General features: G+C 42.4%; 1 pseudogene; it reads right to left on the bottom strand.

Moving 5' to 3' along the window:
- Positions 1-7,859: 7,859 nt before the first annotated feature.
- Positions 7,860-17,792, bottom strand: LOC105756650 (uncharacterized; annotated as a pseudogene).
- Between the last annotated feature and the right edge of the window lie 1,297 nt (positions 17,793-19,089).

Genomic DNA, 19,089 nt, shown 5'->3' with positions numbered 1-19,089 from the left:
TCAAAGTAAACACATTATACGAACAGTCAGAGAACGTGGGATGCCAAGTGTAAAAGCAAAGGGCAGATGATATTGTGTTTATATGAGCATACTTAATGTCTCTTTTGTTATAAGTGCTATCACACAGCTAAGAGTCGATGTCCTAACATTTGTGTGTCAGCCATGTTATACATTTTAGAACAGTGTTAAGAACAGTGGCAAGTGTGCGGCCACTTGTGACTGCAGTCTCCTTGACACAAGAACAAAAGACAAAGTAATTTTACTGTTGCGTCAGCACTGTTTTGGATATCATGGTTCCAGGCTTTTTGTGTCTTGTAAAACCCTTATTGACTTACAATTCACATGCCAAACAATCTTCAATTTAATGTGTATCATTCAATATTTGTTAGCATATGCTCACAGTTGTACAACCACCACTATGACAATTTTAGAACATTTTAATAACTCCAAAAAGAAATCCTGTGTTCCTTAGCCATTACCCTCCGTTTTCCCATCCTCCCTCTCCCCCTAGTCCTAGAAAACTGCTAATTTACTTTCTGTCTCTATAGATTTTCCTAGTCTGGACATTTCATATAAACAGAATCATACAATATGTGCTCTTTTGTTACTGGTTTCTTTTGCTTAGCGTAATGTTTTCAAGATTTATCTATGTTATATTATGTACAGGACATTATTTCTTATTATGGCTAAATAATATTCCATTGTATGAATATACCACTTTTGCTCATCCATTCATCAGTTGATAAGCACTCGGGTTGTTTCCACTTTTTGACTATTATGCTGTTTATGAATAATGCTGTTTATGAACATTCATTTGCAAGGTTTGTGTGAACATGTTTTCATTTCTCTTGGGAAAATACCTAGATGTAGAATTACTGGATCATATGGTAACTCTATGTTTAACCTTATGCCAGATGGTTTTTCAAAATTGCATACATGAAGGTTCCAATTTCTCCACCTTCTTCTTTTTTTTATAATTCTAATTATTTTTAAAAGTATTTATTTTTGGTGGAAATATAGACACAGCAAAACATACACCCATTCAACAATTTCTATAATGACAATTCAGTGACCTTAGTTACATTCTTCATGTTGTGTCACCATTCTTGCTATCTCTATCAAGTTAATTTACCACCATTAGCTTAGATTCTCCACATTCTTGACAACACTTATTAATATCTGTCTTGATTATAGTCATCCAACTGAGTATGACGTGGTGTCTCATTGTGGTTTTTACATTTCTCTGATGACAAGTGACGGTCACGTGCTAATTAGCTATTTGCATATTTTCTTTGGAGAAGTGTCTATCCAGATTATTTGTCCAATTTTTCTTTGGGTTATTTGTCTTTTACTATTGAATTGTAAAATAGTTCTTTATATATTCTTGATACAGGTCCCTTATCAGATATATGATTTGCAAATATTTTCTCCCGTTTGGAGTGTTGCGTTTTCAGTTTCTTGAGATGTTCTTTGAAACACATGTTTAATTTTGATATATGAGTTAAGGTAGGCAGTCCAACTTCATTCTTTTGCATGTGGATATTCAGTTTTCCCATTACCACTTGTTAAAAAACTGTTTTTCCCCATTGAATTGTTTTGGTATCCTTGCTGCAAATCAACTGACCATAAATGTGTGGTTGTATTTCTACATTCTCAATTCTATTCCATGATCTATACCTCTATCTGTATGCCTGTACTATACTGCTTTGATTACTGTAGCTTTGAAGGTTTTGAAATCAGAAAGTGTAAGTTTTTCAACTTTGTGTTTCCTTTTTCTAGATTGTTTTAACCATTTTGGATCCTTTGAATTTTTATATGTTTATACTAGTTTACACATATTTTATTTATTTTCCAAAGAAAAGATTATCATACTATCTTTTTTTAAATTTTCTGAAACTTTTTTACATAGCAATGTGACATGGACAACATTCAACAATATTGCCTGTAACTTACCTAATCTCTGTAATGACTGTATACCTTACCCCTTTCATTAAAGGTAAATGTGTTCTCTGACTGATAACCATTTAGTTGCTGTAAGGAGCATCTTGCCATACATCTCCTATATACTCATGTTCAAGTATTTGTGCGTGATAGGTTCTTACATGTAGAATTGCTGGGTCAAACCAATTTCATTTTGAATGGTTATTTTATATTACACTTCTTTAAAAATAGTTTTCTCAGAGTCTTGCTTCACAAATCTGTGGCAAAATGGTTTATTGTCTTAATTTCCATTTCCTTAAGTATTAGTAGCTTTTGTCATCTCTTCTGTTATGGGACATTTTTACTTCTGTGAATGCTTATTTATATCCTTCTCTTTACATATTAGACTGTCTCTTTTGTTTGTGATTGGTAGGAAGTCTTGCTGGACAATGCATACTACTCTTTTTTCAGTTAAATGTGTTGCAAGTTAGTTTGATGAAAATTAATTCAGTCTTATATGCATGCTTTATCACTATTAGTTACTCTGGCACTATATTCTGTTTTTCCTTAAAAATGTGTCAATTATCTAGATGAATTATATGGACAATTCTGTTATAAACTTTTCCTATAATTTTCCTAGCATCAAGATTTAATTTAATTTTATTTTTGTTACTAAATTCATGCCTTAAGCTGAAGAATGTTTGTTGTGAGACTTGGATTATGATCTTCTTGACCAGTAAGCTAGATTTTTCTCAACCTTGACCACTTTGATCCTAAAGTACTTCCCTGATGGGTAGGCTTCAGAAGGATGTTGTGGTTTGATTTGCCTATTTTCTATAAAATTTATTTATGTATTCTTTGTGCTGTTACAGCTTCAGATCAGTCACTGTTTGCCTAGGTTTAAAAGAAAAAGTTGATTATATCATTTTTACCTATGCCAAAGGATTTAATGTTTCTATATTAGAGAGTGTGGGAATGATGGTGCAATGGGTTTTTGAGGAAAGAGAGAAAGAATAATATATACTTATCTCAAGTATGGTTATTTAGAATATTAATCATAATTTCAATGTGTGTTCGACAAACACATTGAATATCTCAACATATCTGTAAGGTAGCTAAGTGATGCTATGTCTTGTTTTGAAGGACGTGGTGTCATTAGAGCATGGGTTCTGTGTTATCATAACCTAAATTGAGACAGTGCATTCATTATCAAAGGCTGAAAATGAGAGTGAAAATAAACAGTGGAATCTTTTTAAAGGGACATGAAGAAAAGAGAATTAGCTAGTAAATCCAAAGAATTTCCCAAATAGCTCAATTTTATGGTAGGAAGCAAGTAGGAATTGTTATATTTCTTTGTTGTTGTTAGTTGCAGTCAACACAATTCTGATTCATGGTGACCTCGTGTGTACAGAGTAGAACTGCTCCCTAGAGTTTTAAGGTTGTGACCATTTACAAGTAGATGACCAGGCTTCTCTTCTGAGGCACCTGTGCGTGGGTTTGAACCTCCAGACTTTCAGCTAGTAGTGGAAAGTTTAACCCTTTGCACCACCCGATTCCACATAAATCAATTCTATTTGGAAATGACTTAAGCTTGGAAAAGGCAAATGTCTTGCTATGTCTTTTAAGACAGATGTGATGCGGAAGCTGATTACACAATAGAAGTTTTGAGGTTGAATTGTGACCTTCTGAAATATGTATTCAAGCCCTAAGCTTTGGTACCTGTGAATATGACCTCATTTGGAAATAATGTCTTTGCAGATGTAACCAAGTTACAATGAGGTCTGTGATGGTTAGTGTTCTGTGTCAACTTGACCAGGCCATGATTCTCAGTATTATGTAATCATCCTCCTTTTTGTGATCTGATCTAACTATTCTCCCTTTTATGATTTCCTGTAAGTAATGTAATGTAATCTCTTCCATGATGTGATCTGATGTGATCAGTCAATTCCTTGTAAAGGAAGTTTCCTTGGGGATGTTGCCTGCACCCAATATATATAAGGACATTGCGGCAAAGTTTGTTTGCTTGCTCTGGGTCCTGTTTCCAGCTGGTCATCATCTGAGCTCTGGTTCTCAGGACTTGTGCCAGCAGCTTGTCATCTGACCTGCCAAACTTTGGATTCACCAGATCCCTAGCCCTGTAAGCCGGCAGCCTGTTGTCTGACTTGCTGATCCTGGGTTCGTTAAGTCCTGCAACCACGTGAGTCAGGAGAAGCCTCCAGCTGACACTTGATCCTTGGACTTTGGAACTTGCCAGCCTCCACAATGGCATGAGCCATTTCCTTGAGCTATATCTCTGCTTTCTCTCTCTCTATATATATACATACGCGCTTCATTAGTTCTGCTTCTCTAGAGAACCAAGACATTTGACACTGAGTGTGGTTCTAGAGAAACAAAACTGTAAGGATGAGTTTTCTAGATTGGTTCTCAAGTCTGACTAGTTTTTAAAGGTGCTCATGACTCTGCCTCCAGTAGTAAGGAGGGCACTGCCAATCAAAGGAATGAAGTGGCAATATTAATACACAAAGTATCACCACCAATATTGGTGAGAGGTGATACTCAGGGTGATTGCATGTTTCATACTTTCCTACAATTTTGTCAGAATGAGAAGTATAAGGAAGCTGGTTGGTTGGTCCTATTTTCACTAGACAAAATAGTGAAAGTAAGAGATGAGCTCAAGGCTTTAGAGCCACATTTCAAGTGCCACATAAAAGACCGCAAAGTTTCCACTTGTGTCCTGAAAGAAAGCCTCATATCATGTAGTAATGGAGCTGATATTGCCGTAAACCAAACCCAGAGTCTTGTCTTAAGAGTGGTTGAATTACAATGCTAATTAAAGTCCCAACTTCAAATGGCATCTCAAGTTAAAGTGAGGGCATTAACTGGGAAGAAATGGGATCCTGAAACTTGGGATGGGGACACATGGGCAGATAATCAGGAAGCTGAGGACATTGAGCCACTAAATTTCATTACATCACTCCTGCTAAAAGAACCAGCCTTCTTACTCCCATTGGAGATCACGCCATCTTTGTCTGCCAAGCCACCCTCCCCAGGAAACCCATTATCCCTTCTACCCCCATCTGATGAGATTAACCTACTTTTGACTGAAGATTCTTTGTTTGAGATATCGCCTGTGGTGGTGCCTGGGCTGTTGCCTGGCGCATCACCTGAGGTGGATGCCTTATAAGGCATTGCTGAACTTTACCATGAGCAACATTCATCACTCATTTTTGCTTCTAGACCTATAACTAAAGTCCCAGTGAGCACCACAAAGTGAATTACAAAGTGTGACTCAGGAGGAGGGATGCTACACTCCAAAATAACTACTTGACTTTTCTTATATGCACAAACAAAAACCTGGGGAATATGTGTGGGAAGGACTCTTAAGGGTATTGAGGGGACATAAAGTCGGATCAGTCTGAGTTTATTGATATGGACACATTATGTAGATTCTTCATTCAGTGTTTCAGCTCAAGGGGTTAGAAAAGGATCTAATAGTTTATTCAGTTGGTTCATTGAAGCGTGGATTAAATGGTGGTCTACTCTAAATCAAGCTGAAGTACCAAACCTGCCTTGGTATATGGTAAAAGAAGGTATCATCCAAAAGCTTAGGGAAATTGGCATGTATGAGTGGATTTATCAGGTTAGACCCACAGAACCACAAACGGAGTGCCTAGGGGACACAACTTTTACCACAACAGTGAGGAACAAATTTGTGGAGGGAGTTCCAGCATCCTTGAAGATTGCTGTGATTGCTATTTTATAAAAGTCAGATTTGGTAGTGGGAACTGCCTTAACTGAATTAAGACATCTAATTACAGTGGTGTTGATTGGACCCTGTGGTGGTAGGGGCCAAGTGGTGACACTTAAGTGACAAAGACAAGTAGGGCATGGTTACCATAATGGACAGCAGAGTCAAACCAGTAATCAGAATAGTCTGACTAGTATGGACTTATGGCATTGGGTACTTAGTCATGGTGTCCCTAGGAGTGAAATAGATGGGCAATCTACTAAATATTTTACTTGATCTGTACAAGGGGAAGAATTCTAGGTCAAGTGAAAGGCAATCTAAGTTGAATCTCCAGAACAGAGACTCATGGCCCCTCAATGAAGTCACAGACTTGAGCCAGTTTACAGATCTACAAGCACTTGAATGAAGGGGAGGCCAGGCCCCGTCAAGGCAGAACCCGACTACATGGCCAAAAATTTATACTGTTGATCTTACTCCCAGCCTTCCTCAAAGGGATCTATAGCCTTTTATGAGAGTGACTGTTCATTGGAGAAAAGGAAATAATCAGACTTTTAGGGGATCCTTGGACAGTGGTTCTAAACTGACACTAATTCCAGGAGACCCAAAATGTCACTGTAGCCCACCAGTCACAGTGGGGTGTAAGGAAATCAGGTTATTGATGGAGTCTTAGCTCAAGTCTGACTCCCAGTGGGTCCTCAAACCCATCCTATAGTGATTTCCCCAGTTCCAGAATGCATAATTGGAATAGATATACTTAGCAACTGGCAGAAACCCCATATTGGATCGCTGATGTGGAGTAAGTGCTATTATGGTAGGAAAAGCCACGTGGAAGCTGTTAGAGCTGCCTCTAACTAGGAAAATAGTAAATCAAAAGCAATACAGTATTTCTGGAGGGATTGCAGAAGTCACTGCCATCATCAAGCACTAGAAGGGTATAGGGGTGGTGATTCCCAACACCAAACCAACAAACCAAACCCACTGCCACTGAGTCAATTCCAACTCATGCCGCTGAGTCAATTCCAAGGAGTGGCTGGTGGATTTGAACTGCCGACATTTTGATTAGTATCCAAGCTCTTAAACATTGCGCCACTCACCTATTTGCCCTGTGCAAAAAACAGATGGATCTTGGAGAATGACAGTGGATTATCATAAGCTTAACCAGGTGGTGACTCTAATTGTAGCTGGTGTTCCAGATTTGATTTAATTGCTTGAGCGAATTAATACATCTCCCAGTACCATGTATAAGCTATTGATGTGGCCAATGCCTTTTTCTAGATTTCAGTTTTGAAGGATCAGCAAAAGCAGTTTGCCTTCAGCTGGCAAGGCCAGCAATATACTTTCATTGACCTACTCCAGTGGTATATCAACTCTCCAGCCCTATGTCATAATTTAGTTCACAGGGAATGTGATCACCTTTCCCTTTCACAAGGCATCACACTGCTCCATTACATTGATGACATTATGTTGATTGGATAAGGATGATGTCTTAGGCTGGGTTCTCTAGAGAAGCAAAACCAGTAAAGTGTATAAATATATATACAGAGAGAGATTATATCAAGGAAAAAGCTCACACGATTGTAGAGGCTAGAATGTCCCAAGTCCGTGGATCAGGGTAGAGGCCTCTCCCAAGTCACACAGCTGCAGAAGCTGGCAAGCCAAAGATTGGAAGGTCAGAGAGCAGGGCTCCCTCTCACAGGTTGTGCAGATGGATGAATCCCAGTTTTGGCAGATAAGCTGACAGCTCAAGTCCCAAGAACGGGAGGTGAGAAAACAGGAAGCAGCCACAGGATCCAGAGAGCAAAAAGCCAGAATGTCTGCTTATATACAGATGCAGGCCACACCCCCAAGGAGACTCCCTTTCATCTGATTGGCTACTCACAGTATATTCAATCACGGGAGTGATTACATTAAAACCCAGAGAATCATGGCCCAGCCAAGTTGACACACAATCTTAACCATCACAGTCCACCCCTTGTCAACTTGGCACATGTACACATCTCCTTAAACCATACATAATCTCTAAATAAAGACAATGAGAAAGTCATACTTGCGCCTAACATGATACAACTAACACGCCTACAATAAAAAATGCACTAGCCCCATTTACAGCTTATATTTTATAAGTGAAGGAAACAAAAATATTTGATGCACACATACAAAGTACAAATACTCATAACAATTACGGTCCCTGTTTCTGCAACTGGTCATGTGGCCATAACTGGTATTTAGAACTACCTTCTTCCACCACCCATTCTGTATTTCCTTTGCCCTCAGCAACTCAGCTGATCGTGGTTCTTTGCCTGGTGGGGTGACCCAAACCTTCATTCCTGAAGGGTCTGTGTCATTAGTAGTCATGTCAGAATTAGGTTGCTGTTGTTTTCCATTGACTTTAATCACAGGAGACGCCCCAAGGAATCTCCTGCATTCCAGACATACTCTTCTTTACCTCCATTATGTAATATCAATCTGATTTCCTCTTGGTAATCAGGATCAATCACACCAGTCAGTATGGTAACTCCCTTCTTTTCCTGTTGAGCCAGAGGCATAAGGAGCCCAAAGTGGCCAGGTGGCATTCTTAACTTCCAGTTCAATGGAATCAGTGATGTGTCTCCAGGTGGGAGAATTTCTCTCTATGGAACTAAGACCTCTAAGTCTGCAGAGCATAAGGTTGAGGGGACAGGAAGCAAAAATCTTGCCAGTGGGTCACTAGGGTTAATAGTGAGTGGTGCCACTCCCATATCCACCGCTTGATTCCTGGACCCGTGAATCCTGGCTATGGGAGAAACAGCACCATATATTGGATGCTGGTTTAAAGCATATACAGCCTCCTGGAGAATATTGCCCCAGTCCTGCAAGATATTGCCACCTAGTAATTGTGTCTTTAGAAGGCCATTCTATCGTTTTATCAAGTCAGCTGTTTCAGGATGATGGGGAACGTGGTAAGACCGGTGAATTCCATGAGCATGGGCCCACTGCTGCACTTCATTTGCTGTGAAGTGAGTCCCTTGATCTGAGACAATGCTGTGTGGCATACCATGACGGTGTATAAGGCATTCTGTAAGTCCACGGATGGTAGTTTTGGCAGAAGCATTGTGTGAAGGGTAGGCAAACCCATATCCAGAGTAAGTGTCTATTCCAGTAAGGACAAAATTCTGCCTTTTCCATGATGGAAGTGGTCCAATGTAATCAACTTGCCACCAGGTTGCTGGCTGATCACCTCGAGGGATGGTGCCATATCGGGGACTCAGTGTTGGTCTCTGCTGCTGGCAGATTAGGCACTCAGCAGAGACTGTAGCCAAGTCAGCCTTGGTGAGTGGAAGTCCATGCTGCTGGGCCCATGCATAACCTCCATCCCTGCCACCATGGCCACGTTGTTCATGAACCCGAACAATGGTGGGAGTAGTTGGGGAAAGAGGATAAGTGGTTTCCACAGAACGTGTCATCCTATCCACTTGATTGTTAAAATCCTCCTCTGCTGAGGTCACCCTTTGGTGAGCATTCACATGAGACACAAATGTCTTCACTTCTTTAGCCCATTCGGAGAGGTCTATCCACATACCTCTTCCCCATAAATCCTTGTTTCCAATTTTCCAATCATGTTCCTTCCAAGTCCCTGACCATCCAGCCAAACCATTGGCCACAGCCCGTGAATCAGTATATAATCGCACATCTGGCCATTTCTCCTTCCAAGCAAAGTCAATGACCAGGTACACTGCTCGAAGTTCTGCCCATTGAGAGGATTTCCCTTCACCACTGTCCTTCAAGGAGGTCCCAGAAAGGGCTGTAGTGCTGCTGCAGTCCACTTTCAAGTGGCGCCTGCATATCGCACAGAACCATCTGTAAACTAGGCACGAGTTTTCTCTTCCTCAGTCAACTGATCATAAGGAACTCCCCATGAGGCCATAGGTGCAGACTGGGAGTTGGAAGGTAATGTGACAGGAGGGAGATCATGGACATTTGTGCCACTTTCTCATGCTACTTGTGCCTTCAGGTCCTGCTTAGCCCTGATCTTGTATACACCACTTCCATTTAATGATGGAGTGCTGCTATGCACGTCCAACTTTATGGTTCTGTGGGTCAGACAACACCCAGTTCATGATGGGCAGCTCAGGCCTCCTGGTGACTTGGTGTCCCATGGTTAAGCGTTCAGTCTCTACTAAGGGCCAGTAACAAGCCAAAAGTTGTTTCTCAAAAGGAGAGTAGTTATCTGCAGAGGACGGCAGAGCTTTGCTCCAAAATCCAATGGTCTGCACTGTGATTCCCCTATAGGGGCCTGCCAAAGACTCCAAACAGCATCTCTGTCTGCCACTGACACTTCAAGCACCATTTGATCAGCTGGATTATACGGTCCAAGTGGCAGAGCGGCTTGCACAGCAGCCTGAACCTGTTGCAGAACCTTCTCTTGTTTTGGTCCCCACTCAAAACTAGCAGCTTTTCGAGTCACTAGATAAATAGGCCAGAGTAGCACACCCAAATGAGGAATACGTTGTCTCCAAAATCCAAAGAGGCCCACTAGGCATTGTGCCTCCTTTTTAGTTGTGGGAGCAGCAAGATGCAATAACTTATCCTTCACTTTAGAAGGAATGTCTCGAAATGCCCCACACCACTGGACCACTAGAGATTTCACTGAAGTGGAAGGTGCCTGAATTTCTGTGGGATTAATTGCCCACCCTCTAGCACGCAAATGTTTTACCAATAAGTCCAGAGTCATGACACTTCTTCCTTACTAGTTCCATTCATCATAATGTCATCAATGTAATGGACCAGTGTGATGTCTTGTGGAAGGGAAAGGTGATCAAGGTCCATGCAGACTAAATTGTGACATAGGGCTGGAGAGTCAATGTAGCGCTGAGGTAGGCAAGTGAAGGTGTATTGTTGGCCTTGCCAGCTGAAGGCAAACTGCTTCTGGTGGTCCTTTGAAACAGGTATGAAGAAAAAGGTATTAGCCTGATTAATAGCTGCATACCAGGTACCAGGAGATGTAGTAATTTGCTCAAGCAGTGAAATTACATCTGGAACAGCAGCTGCAGTTGGAGTCACCACCTGGTTAAGTTTTCGATAATCCACTGTCATTCTCCAAGATCCATCTGTTTTTTGCACAGGCCAAATACATGAGGTGAATGGGGATGTGGTGGGACTCACCACCCCTGCAACCTTCAAGTCCTTGGTGGTGGCAGTAATCTCTGCAATCCCTCCAGGAATGTGGTATTGCTTTTGGTTTACTATTTTCCTAGGTAGGGGCAGTTCTAATGGCTTCCACTTGGTTTTTCCTACCATAATAGCCCTTACTCTATTTGTCAGGGATCCAATGTGGGGGTTCTGCCAGTTGCTGAGTATATCTATTCCAATTATGCATTCTGGAACTGGGGAAATCACTACAGGATGGGTTTAGGGACCCACTGGACCTACTGTGAGATGGACATAGGCGAAGACTCCATTAATAACCTGATCTCCATATGCCCCCCCCCGACTGGTGGGCCACAGTGACTTTTTGGGTCTCCTGGAATTAGTGTCAGCTCAGAGCCAGTATCCACTAAGCCCTGAAAAGTCTGATTATTTCCTTTTCCCCAGTGAACAGTCACTCTCGTAAAAGGCTGTAGATCCCTTTGGGAAGGCTGGGAGAAAGATTAACAGTAAAAATTTTTGGCAGTGTATTGGAGTCCTTCCTCAAGGGGATCTGACCTCCCCTTCATTCAAGGGGTTGTTGGTCTTTAAACCCGCTCAAATCTGGGAATTGATTGCGGGACTATGACTCTCTATTCTGGTGATTTGAGTTAGACTGCTGTTCACCTGACCTAGAATTCATCCGTTTGTATAGATCAAGTAAATATTTAGTAGATTTCATATCTATTTCATTCCTAGGGACACCATGACTAAGTAGCCATCACCATAAGTCCATACGAGTCAGACTATTCTGATTACTGCTTTGACTCCTCTGTCCGTTACTGTAACCACGCCCACCTTGTCTTTGTCGATTGAGTGCAGCCACTTGGCCCCTACTACGACGGGGTCCAATCAGTCCCACTGTAGTTAGGTGTGTTAATTCAGTTAGGGCAGTTCCCACTGTCAAATCTGGCTTACATAAAACAGCAATTACAGCAGTCTTCAAGGATGCTGGAGCTCCCTTCACAAATTTGTTCCTTACAGTTGTGGGAAAAGGTGTGTCCTCTGGACACTCCATGTGTGGGTCTGAGGGTCTAACTTGATAAATCCACTCTAGCATGCCAATTTCCCTAAGCCTTTTGATACCTTCTTCTACAGTATACCAAGACAGGTCTGGTCCTTCAACTTGATTTAGTATCAGCCACCTCATAATCCATGCTTCAACAACCCAACCAAATATACTGTTAGATCCTTTCCTAACTTCTCTAGCTGAAACACTGAAGGAACAGTCTGTGCTCAGTGGACCCATATCAATAAAGTCAGACTGATCCATCTTTATGTTCCTTGCACCATTATCCCACACCCTTAATAGCCATTCCCACATTTATTCCCCAGGTTTCTGTTTGTATATATTAGAAAACTCAAGTACTTCTTTTGCAGTGTAGCGTACCTCCTCCTGGGTCACACTTTGTACTTCACCTTTTGGGGATTGCTGGGACTTAAGCCTAGTTATAGGTCAAGAAGCCAGAATCAGTAGTGTGGAATTGTTTTGAGAACATTCAGCATTATCTTGTAAAGCATCTGCGTCAGGCGATGCTCCAGGCAATGACTCAGGCAAGTGCTCTTTAGAGGCAGCTGGGCTAGGGCTAATCTCCTCAGATGGGAGTGGGGGGGCTAATGGTTTTTCTGGGCAGGGTGGTTAGCAGACAAACATGAAGTAATCTCTTCAGATGGGACTGGTTCTGCTGGCAGGAGTGATTCAATGGAATTTACAGGCTCAGTGTCCCCAGCTTCCTGATTATCTGCCCATATGTCCCCACCCCAAGTCTCAGGATCCCATCTCTTCCCAGTCAATGCTCTTACTTTAACTTCAGACACCTCTTGAGGTTTGCAATTGAGCTGGTGTTGTAATTCAGCCACTCTTACAATAAGACTTCGGGTTTGGTTTTCAGCAATTTCGGCTCTGTTACTACAAGAAATAAGGCTTTCTTTCAAAGCACAAGTGGAAGCCTTGAGGTCATGTATGTGGCACTTGAGCCTTGACTCTGAAACCCTGAGCACATCTCTTTCCTTCATCAGTTTATCTAGTGAAAGTAGAACAAACCAAGCAGCTTCCATATACTTCTCATTCTGACAAAGCTGTAGAAAGATATCACACGTGTTCACCCTGAGTCTTACCTTTCACCGATACCTGATCTACCGGTGGTGATATTTTGTGTATTTGTATCGCCACCTCGCTCCATGGACTAGCAGTGACCTCTTTACTGCTGGAAGCAGAGTCATCAATGTCTATGACTAACTAGACTTGAGAACCAATTTTGAAAACTCATCCTTAGAATTTGTTTCTCTAGAACCACTCCCGGTACCAAATGTCTTAGGTTGGGTTCTCTAGAGAAGCAAAACCAGTAAAGTGTATAAATATACATATATAGAGAGATTATATCAAGGAAACAGCTCACACGATTGTTGAGGCTAGAATGTTCCAAGTCCCTGGATCAGGGTAGAGGCCTCTCCCAAGTCACACAGCTGCAGAAGCTGGCAAGCCCAAGATCAGAAGGTTGGAGAGCAGGGCTCCCTCTCACAGGCTGTGCAGATGGACGAATCCCAGGTTTGGCATATAAGCTGACAGCTCAAGTCCCAAGAATGGGAGATGAGATGACAGGAAGCAGCCACAGGATCCAGAGAGCAAAAAGCCAGAACATCTGCTTATATACAGATGCAGGCCACACCCCCAAGGAGACTCCCTTTCATCTGATTGGCTACTCACAGTATATTCAATCATGGGAGTGATTACATTAAAACCCAGAGAATCATGGCCCAGCCAAGTTGACACACAATCTTAACCATCACAGATGATGTATCAATGATTCTAGTCTTACTGATAAGACATTTCCGTGCTAAAATAAAAAAACAAACCAACCCATTGCCATTGAGTACATTCCGACCCATAGCGACCCTATAGGACAGAGTAGAACTGCTCCATAGGGTTTCCAAGGAGCACCTGGTGGATTCGAACCGCCAACCTTTTGGTTAGCAGCCGTAACTCTTAACCACTGTACCACAGGGCTCCATTTGCACATTTGTGTCCTGAATGATGGGAAATTAACCTAATAGAAATTCAAATGCCTTCCACCTCAGTGAAATTTCCACAAGTCCAGAGATGTGGGGTATGTCAGGATATCCCTTCTAAAGTGAAGAATAAGTGTCTTAGTCATCTAGTGCTGCTATAACAGAAATACCACAGGTGGATGTCTTTAACAAAAAGAAATTTATTCTCTCACAGTCTAGTATGCTACAGGTCCAAATTTAGGGGAAGGCTTTCTCTGTCGGCTGTGGAGGAAGGTTCTTGTTGTCAATCTTCCCCTGGACTAGGAGCTTCTCTGCCCAGGCATACCAGGTCCACAGGACTCACTCTGCTCCTGGTGCTGCATTCTTGGTGGTACGAGGTTCCCAATTCTCTGCTCCCTTCCCTTTCCTTTTATCTCTTGTAATGTAAAAGGTTGTGTAGGCCATACCACAGGGAAACTCCCTTTACATTGGGTCAGGATGTGACCTGAGCAAAGGTGTTACATCCCACCCTAATCCTCTTCAACATAATCCAATCTTGCCTCATTAACCACAGTCAGAGATTAGGATTTACAACATATAGGAAAATCAATCACAAAATGGAGGAAAACCACACAGTACTGGGAATCATGACCTAGCCAAGTTGACAGATATTTTGGGGGGACAGAGTTCAATCCATGACATAAGTTATTGCATCTGGCCCTCCTATAACTAAAAAGGAGATACAGTGCCTGGTAGGCCTCTTTGGATTTTGGAGGCAGCATATCCCTCATTTGAGTGTGCTACTCTGGCCTATTTATGAAGTGACTGGAAAAGCTGCTGGTTTTGAATTAGGCCAAGAATAAGAGAAGGCTCTGCACCAGGTTCAGGCTGCCGTGCAAGCCGTCCTGCCACTTGGGCCATATGATACGGCTGATCCAGTGGTACTTGGTATGTCAGTGGCAAATAGAGATGCTGCTTGGAGTTTTTCACAGGGCCCTATAGGTGAATCACAGTGCAGACCCTTAGGTTTTTGGAGCAAATCCCTGTCATCTACTGCAGATAACTATTTTCTCTTGAGAAACAGCTTTTGGCTTGTTACTTAGCCTTAGTAGAGACTGAATGCCTAAAGATGGGCCACCAAGTCACCATGCAGCCTGAGCTGAGTATCACCAACTGGGTGTTGTCTGACCCACAGAGTCATAAAGTTGAATGTGCACAGTAGCACTCCATCATTAAATGGAAGTGGTATATATGAGATCGGACTCAAGTAGGACCTAAACGCACAGGTTATATGAGGAAGTCACTCAAATACCCATGGCGTCAACTCCAGTCACGTTACTTTTCCCTTCCCAGTCTACACCTAAGGCTTCATTGGGAGTTCCTTTTGATCAGTTGATTGAAGATGAGAAAACTGGTGCCTGGTTTACAGATGGTTCTACAAGATATTCAGGCACCACTCGAATGTGGACAGTGGTAACACTGCAGCCACTTTCTGGGATCTCCCTGAAGGACCTCTCTCAAATCCTTCCAATGAGCAGAACTTCGAGCTGTGCACCTGTTTTTTCACTTTGTTTGGAAGAAGAAATGGCCAGATGTGTGACTGTATACTGATTCATGAGCTGTGGCCAATAGTTTGGCTGGATGGTCAGGGACTTGGAATGAACTTGATTGGAAAATTGGTGAAAAGGAGATATGGAAAAGAGGCATGTGGATAGACCTCTCTGATTATAGAAGTGAAAATATTTCCATCTCATGAGAATGCTCACCAAAGGCTGACCTTGGCTGAGGAGGACTTTAACAATCAAGTGGACGGGATCACATGTTCTGCTGAAACCAGTCATCCTCTTTCCCCAACCACTCCTATCATTGCCCAATAAGCTAATGAACAAAGTTGTCACGGTGGCTGGGATGGAGGTTATGCATGGGCTTAGCAACATGGACTTCCACTCACCAAGGCTGACTCGGCTACAGCAGCTGCTAAGTGTCCAATCTGTCAGCAGCAGAGATCAACACTGAGTCCCTGATACGGTGCTACTTCCTGAGGCAATCTCCCCACAACCTGGGGCAGGTTGATTATACTGGATCTCTTCAATAGTGGTAAGGGCAACATTTGTTCTTATGAATAGTCAATTATTCTGGATATGAATTCACCTTTCCTGCATGCAATGCTTCTGCCAAAACTACCATTAGTGGACTCGCAGAATGCCTTATCCACCATCATATTATCCCAGACAGCATTGCCTTAGATCAAGGGACTCACTTCACAGGAAATGAAGTGTGGCAATTGGCCCATGCCCAAGGAATTCATTGTTCCTACCATGTTCCCCAACATCCTGAAACAGCTGTCTTGATAGAATGATGGAATGGTCTCCTACAGCCACAGTTATGGTGCCAGGTAGTTGGCAATACTTTGCAGGGTTGGGGCAATGTTCTGTAGGATGCTGTATATACTCTAAACCAGCATCCAGTATATGATGCTGTTTCTCCCATAGCCAGGATTCATGCGTCCAGGGATCAAGGGTGAAATTGGGAGTGGCACCACTCGCTATTACCCCTAATGATCCACTAGCAAATTGTTGCTTTCTGTCCCCGAGACCTATGCTCTGCAGACCTAGAGGTCTTAGTTCCAAAGGGAGAAATGATCCTACAAGGAGAAGCAACACTGATCCCACTGAACTGGAAGTTAAGAATGCCACCCGGCTATTTTGGACTTCTCATGCATCTTGGTCATCAGGTAAAAAAGGGAGATACTATTTTGGCTGGTGCGATTGATCTGATTACCAAGGGGAAATCGAATTAATATTACATAATGGAGGCAAAGAAGCGTATGTCTGGAATACAGGAGATACCTTAGGACATCTCTTAGTACCAACATGCCCTGAGATTAAAGTCAATTGAACACTACAGCAACCCAATTCTGATACAACCTCTAATGGCCCAGACCCTTCAGGAATGAAGTTTGACTCACCCCGTCAGGCAAGCGGAAATTGTTTGACATTATACTTGATAGATTTAGCGCTGCTATCTTCTCGTAAGAGCCACCAGAGGGCACTCTTGTCCTTAGGTATTTTTCAGCGCGGAGTCAGAAGTTCTATATTACGTTTGTATCCGGTGCTTAAGTCTCTGGGTGCTTATTTTGGTTCGATCTCCCTGAGCTGACTGACTTTACTGGTGTGTTGGCTCCGTGTGCCTTCAAAGGTTTTGGCTGTGGTACTGAGTGTACTCTGGCGTTGATTTTCTTTACCCCCATATGGGGTGTTTGGAGAGTCTTAACCTCTGCAGCTCAATGCGCATGCATCCCCTCCTCCTTCCCCCCTTCCTCCCCCTTCCAAGAACACGGACTTAAGCCAAGGGGCTCGGTTTTTCCAAGGAGTTGGTAGGGGAGCACTGTATGTCTTTCCCTCATATGCGCCTCTGTACAGGCTTTGCCATGGTATCACACTGTGGGAAGGGAGTCAGTTGATTTCCTCTGTGTTGCCAGTCTGAAATATTTTTTATCAACCTGGCTGAAGGCTGGTTCGTGCAGCTTTTCAGTGTCTAAGTCCTAGAGCCTCTACACCTTAGGTCTTGGTGACTTTCAACAGTGCTCACTCACAGTGCCTTATTCTCCTTTCTCCTACTCCTAAGTGCACGGCCAGCAAACTGCCATAGCCAGTCTGCACCACCTTAAAAATCCCGTTTCAGGTTCCTCAGTTTAGCTCCGGTTCTTTGTTCTTTGTTGGGGTGTGGTTCTTTGTTCTTTGTTCGGGGTGTTGCCTGTCCCATTCCAAAGGGCCACGCTGAGTCAAGTTCTCCAGGTGACCGCAGCTAGGAGCTATGCTTCTATGCCCCTCCCGCCCCCCGCTCTTCACCCCGACTCTCCAACACTTCAGCTGCAGTCTGGAGTTCTGAGATCTCAGTCTGCTTGTTTTCGTTTCTTGTTTAGTGGGTTAGTTGCTCGGGGATAAATGGGAGCGACTACTTACTCCGCCATCTTGCCCCACCCCTGCATAGCATTTTATGACCTAGTATCAGAAGTTAAATAGGGCCGTATCTAATATTAGCACTCTTATTATTCCATGCAGTCACGGGCCTGCCTGTATTCAAGGGGTGGTCGCATTGGAAGTCATTAGGAGGAGTGTTTAAAAATTTTGCAGCTATTTTCTTCAGTCACCACAAACATTGTTAATGATAAATATTGAAACAAAGCTTACTACTACAGATGAAGTGTTAATTAACCTTTATTTCATCATTTGAATAAAAAATTACCATTAGATCTTAATTATGACTGGCTTTTCCTACAGATTCTAATTAAAAGATGAACAGTGGAGTCTCTAAGAAGGGGTATTAATTAATTCTCCTATGTTAGCCAGGCCTGGAGTTATAAAAAACAATGTTGTAGGTGCTCCTAAGAGTCATAAATTTGCAGGTAAACTGTGAGAAATCTGATTTTTGCTGTGGGTAAAGGAAAAGCAATGTACTGGTCAAAAGCATTAGATGACCAGTATAAACTGGGAGCAAAAGGGCCAACCTTGTAACCCAAGTAGGCTAAGGATGACACAAAGTGAATTTTTTCCCTCCACTATTCAACTTTACCCTCCCCCATTCTCTACCAGACTAGATATCCATGGTCCTACAGTTCTTTATTTTTCATGTCTTCCTATATTTACCATTTCAGAATGCTCATCCTGCTGGTTAGTCTTAATTTTGTTGGTAGAAATATATTTCTGGCTATTACCTTCTCAGAGCCACAAGCTTTAGTGGGCCCTACTCTGTTCTTTCTCTTGCTGCACCTTTTGCTATGGGGCAAGAAGATAGGGAGGGGAGCAGCCAGGGAGTCTGTCTCCCCTTCTAGCTCATTCTTCAGGTTTCCCAAACCCTGGAATCCCCTGCTAGTGTACTCCTAGCACACAGTCAGGCCTGTGAACCCTCTTCATGTTAGGAATGAGTCAGTTCCAGGCTGTGTTTATTAGATTAAAAAAAAAAAAAGTGGTCAGTTATAAAATGCCTCTTCTTTCCTTCTTTCTTCACACTGACATATGAATTTATATTCCTGCCATATGAGTCAGTAGCGATGGGAATGTTAATTTATTTGAGCTTATGTGTGTTAATATTTGCCTGAATAAAAGGTACAGGGTGTACAGTAACCAATACAATCACTCACTCTTGGCACGTCAAGTTGAAACTCTGAGCACACATTCCAGAGATATATTGTTGCACAATAATTAGGGCATGCAGAATGTGTGTTTCACAAAGTGGAATAGAATGGGTTTTTAAAAAAATTTATTGTA

The sequence above is a fragment of the Trichechus manatus genome, unplaced genomic scaffold (genome assembly GCF_000243295.1).
Source record: "Trichechus manatus latirostris isolate Lorelei unplaced genomic scaffold, TriManLat1.0 scaffold00108, whole genome shotgun sequence".
NCBI lineage: Eukaryota > Metazoa > Chordata > Mammalia > Sirenia > Trichechidae > Trichechus > Trichechus manatus.
The sequence above is the reverse complement of the archived record's forward strand: the minus strand, read 5'-3'. Positions and strand labels throughout refer to the sequence as shown.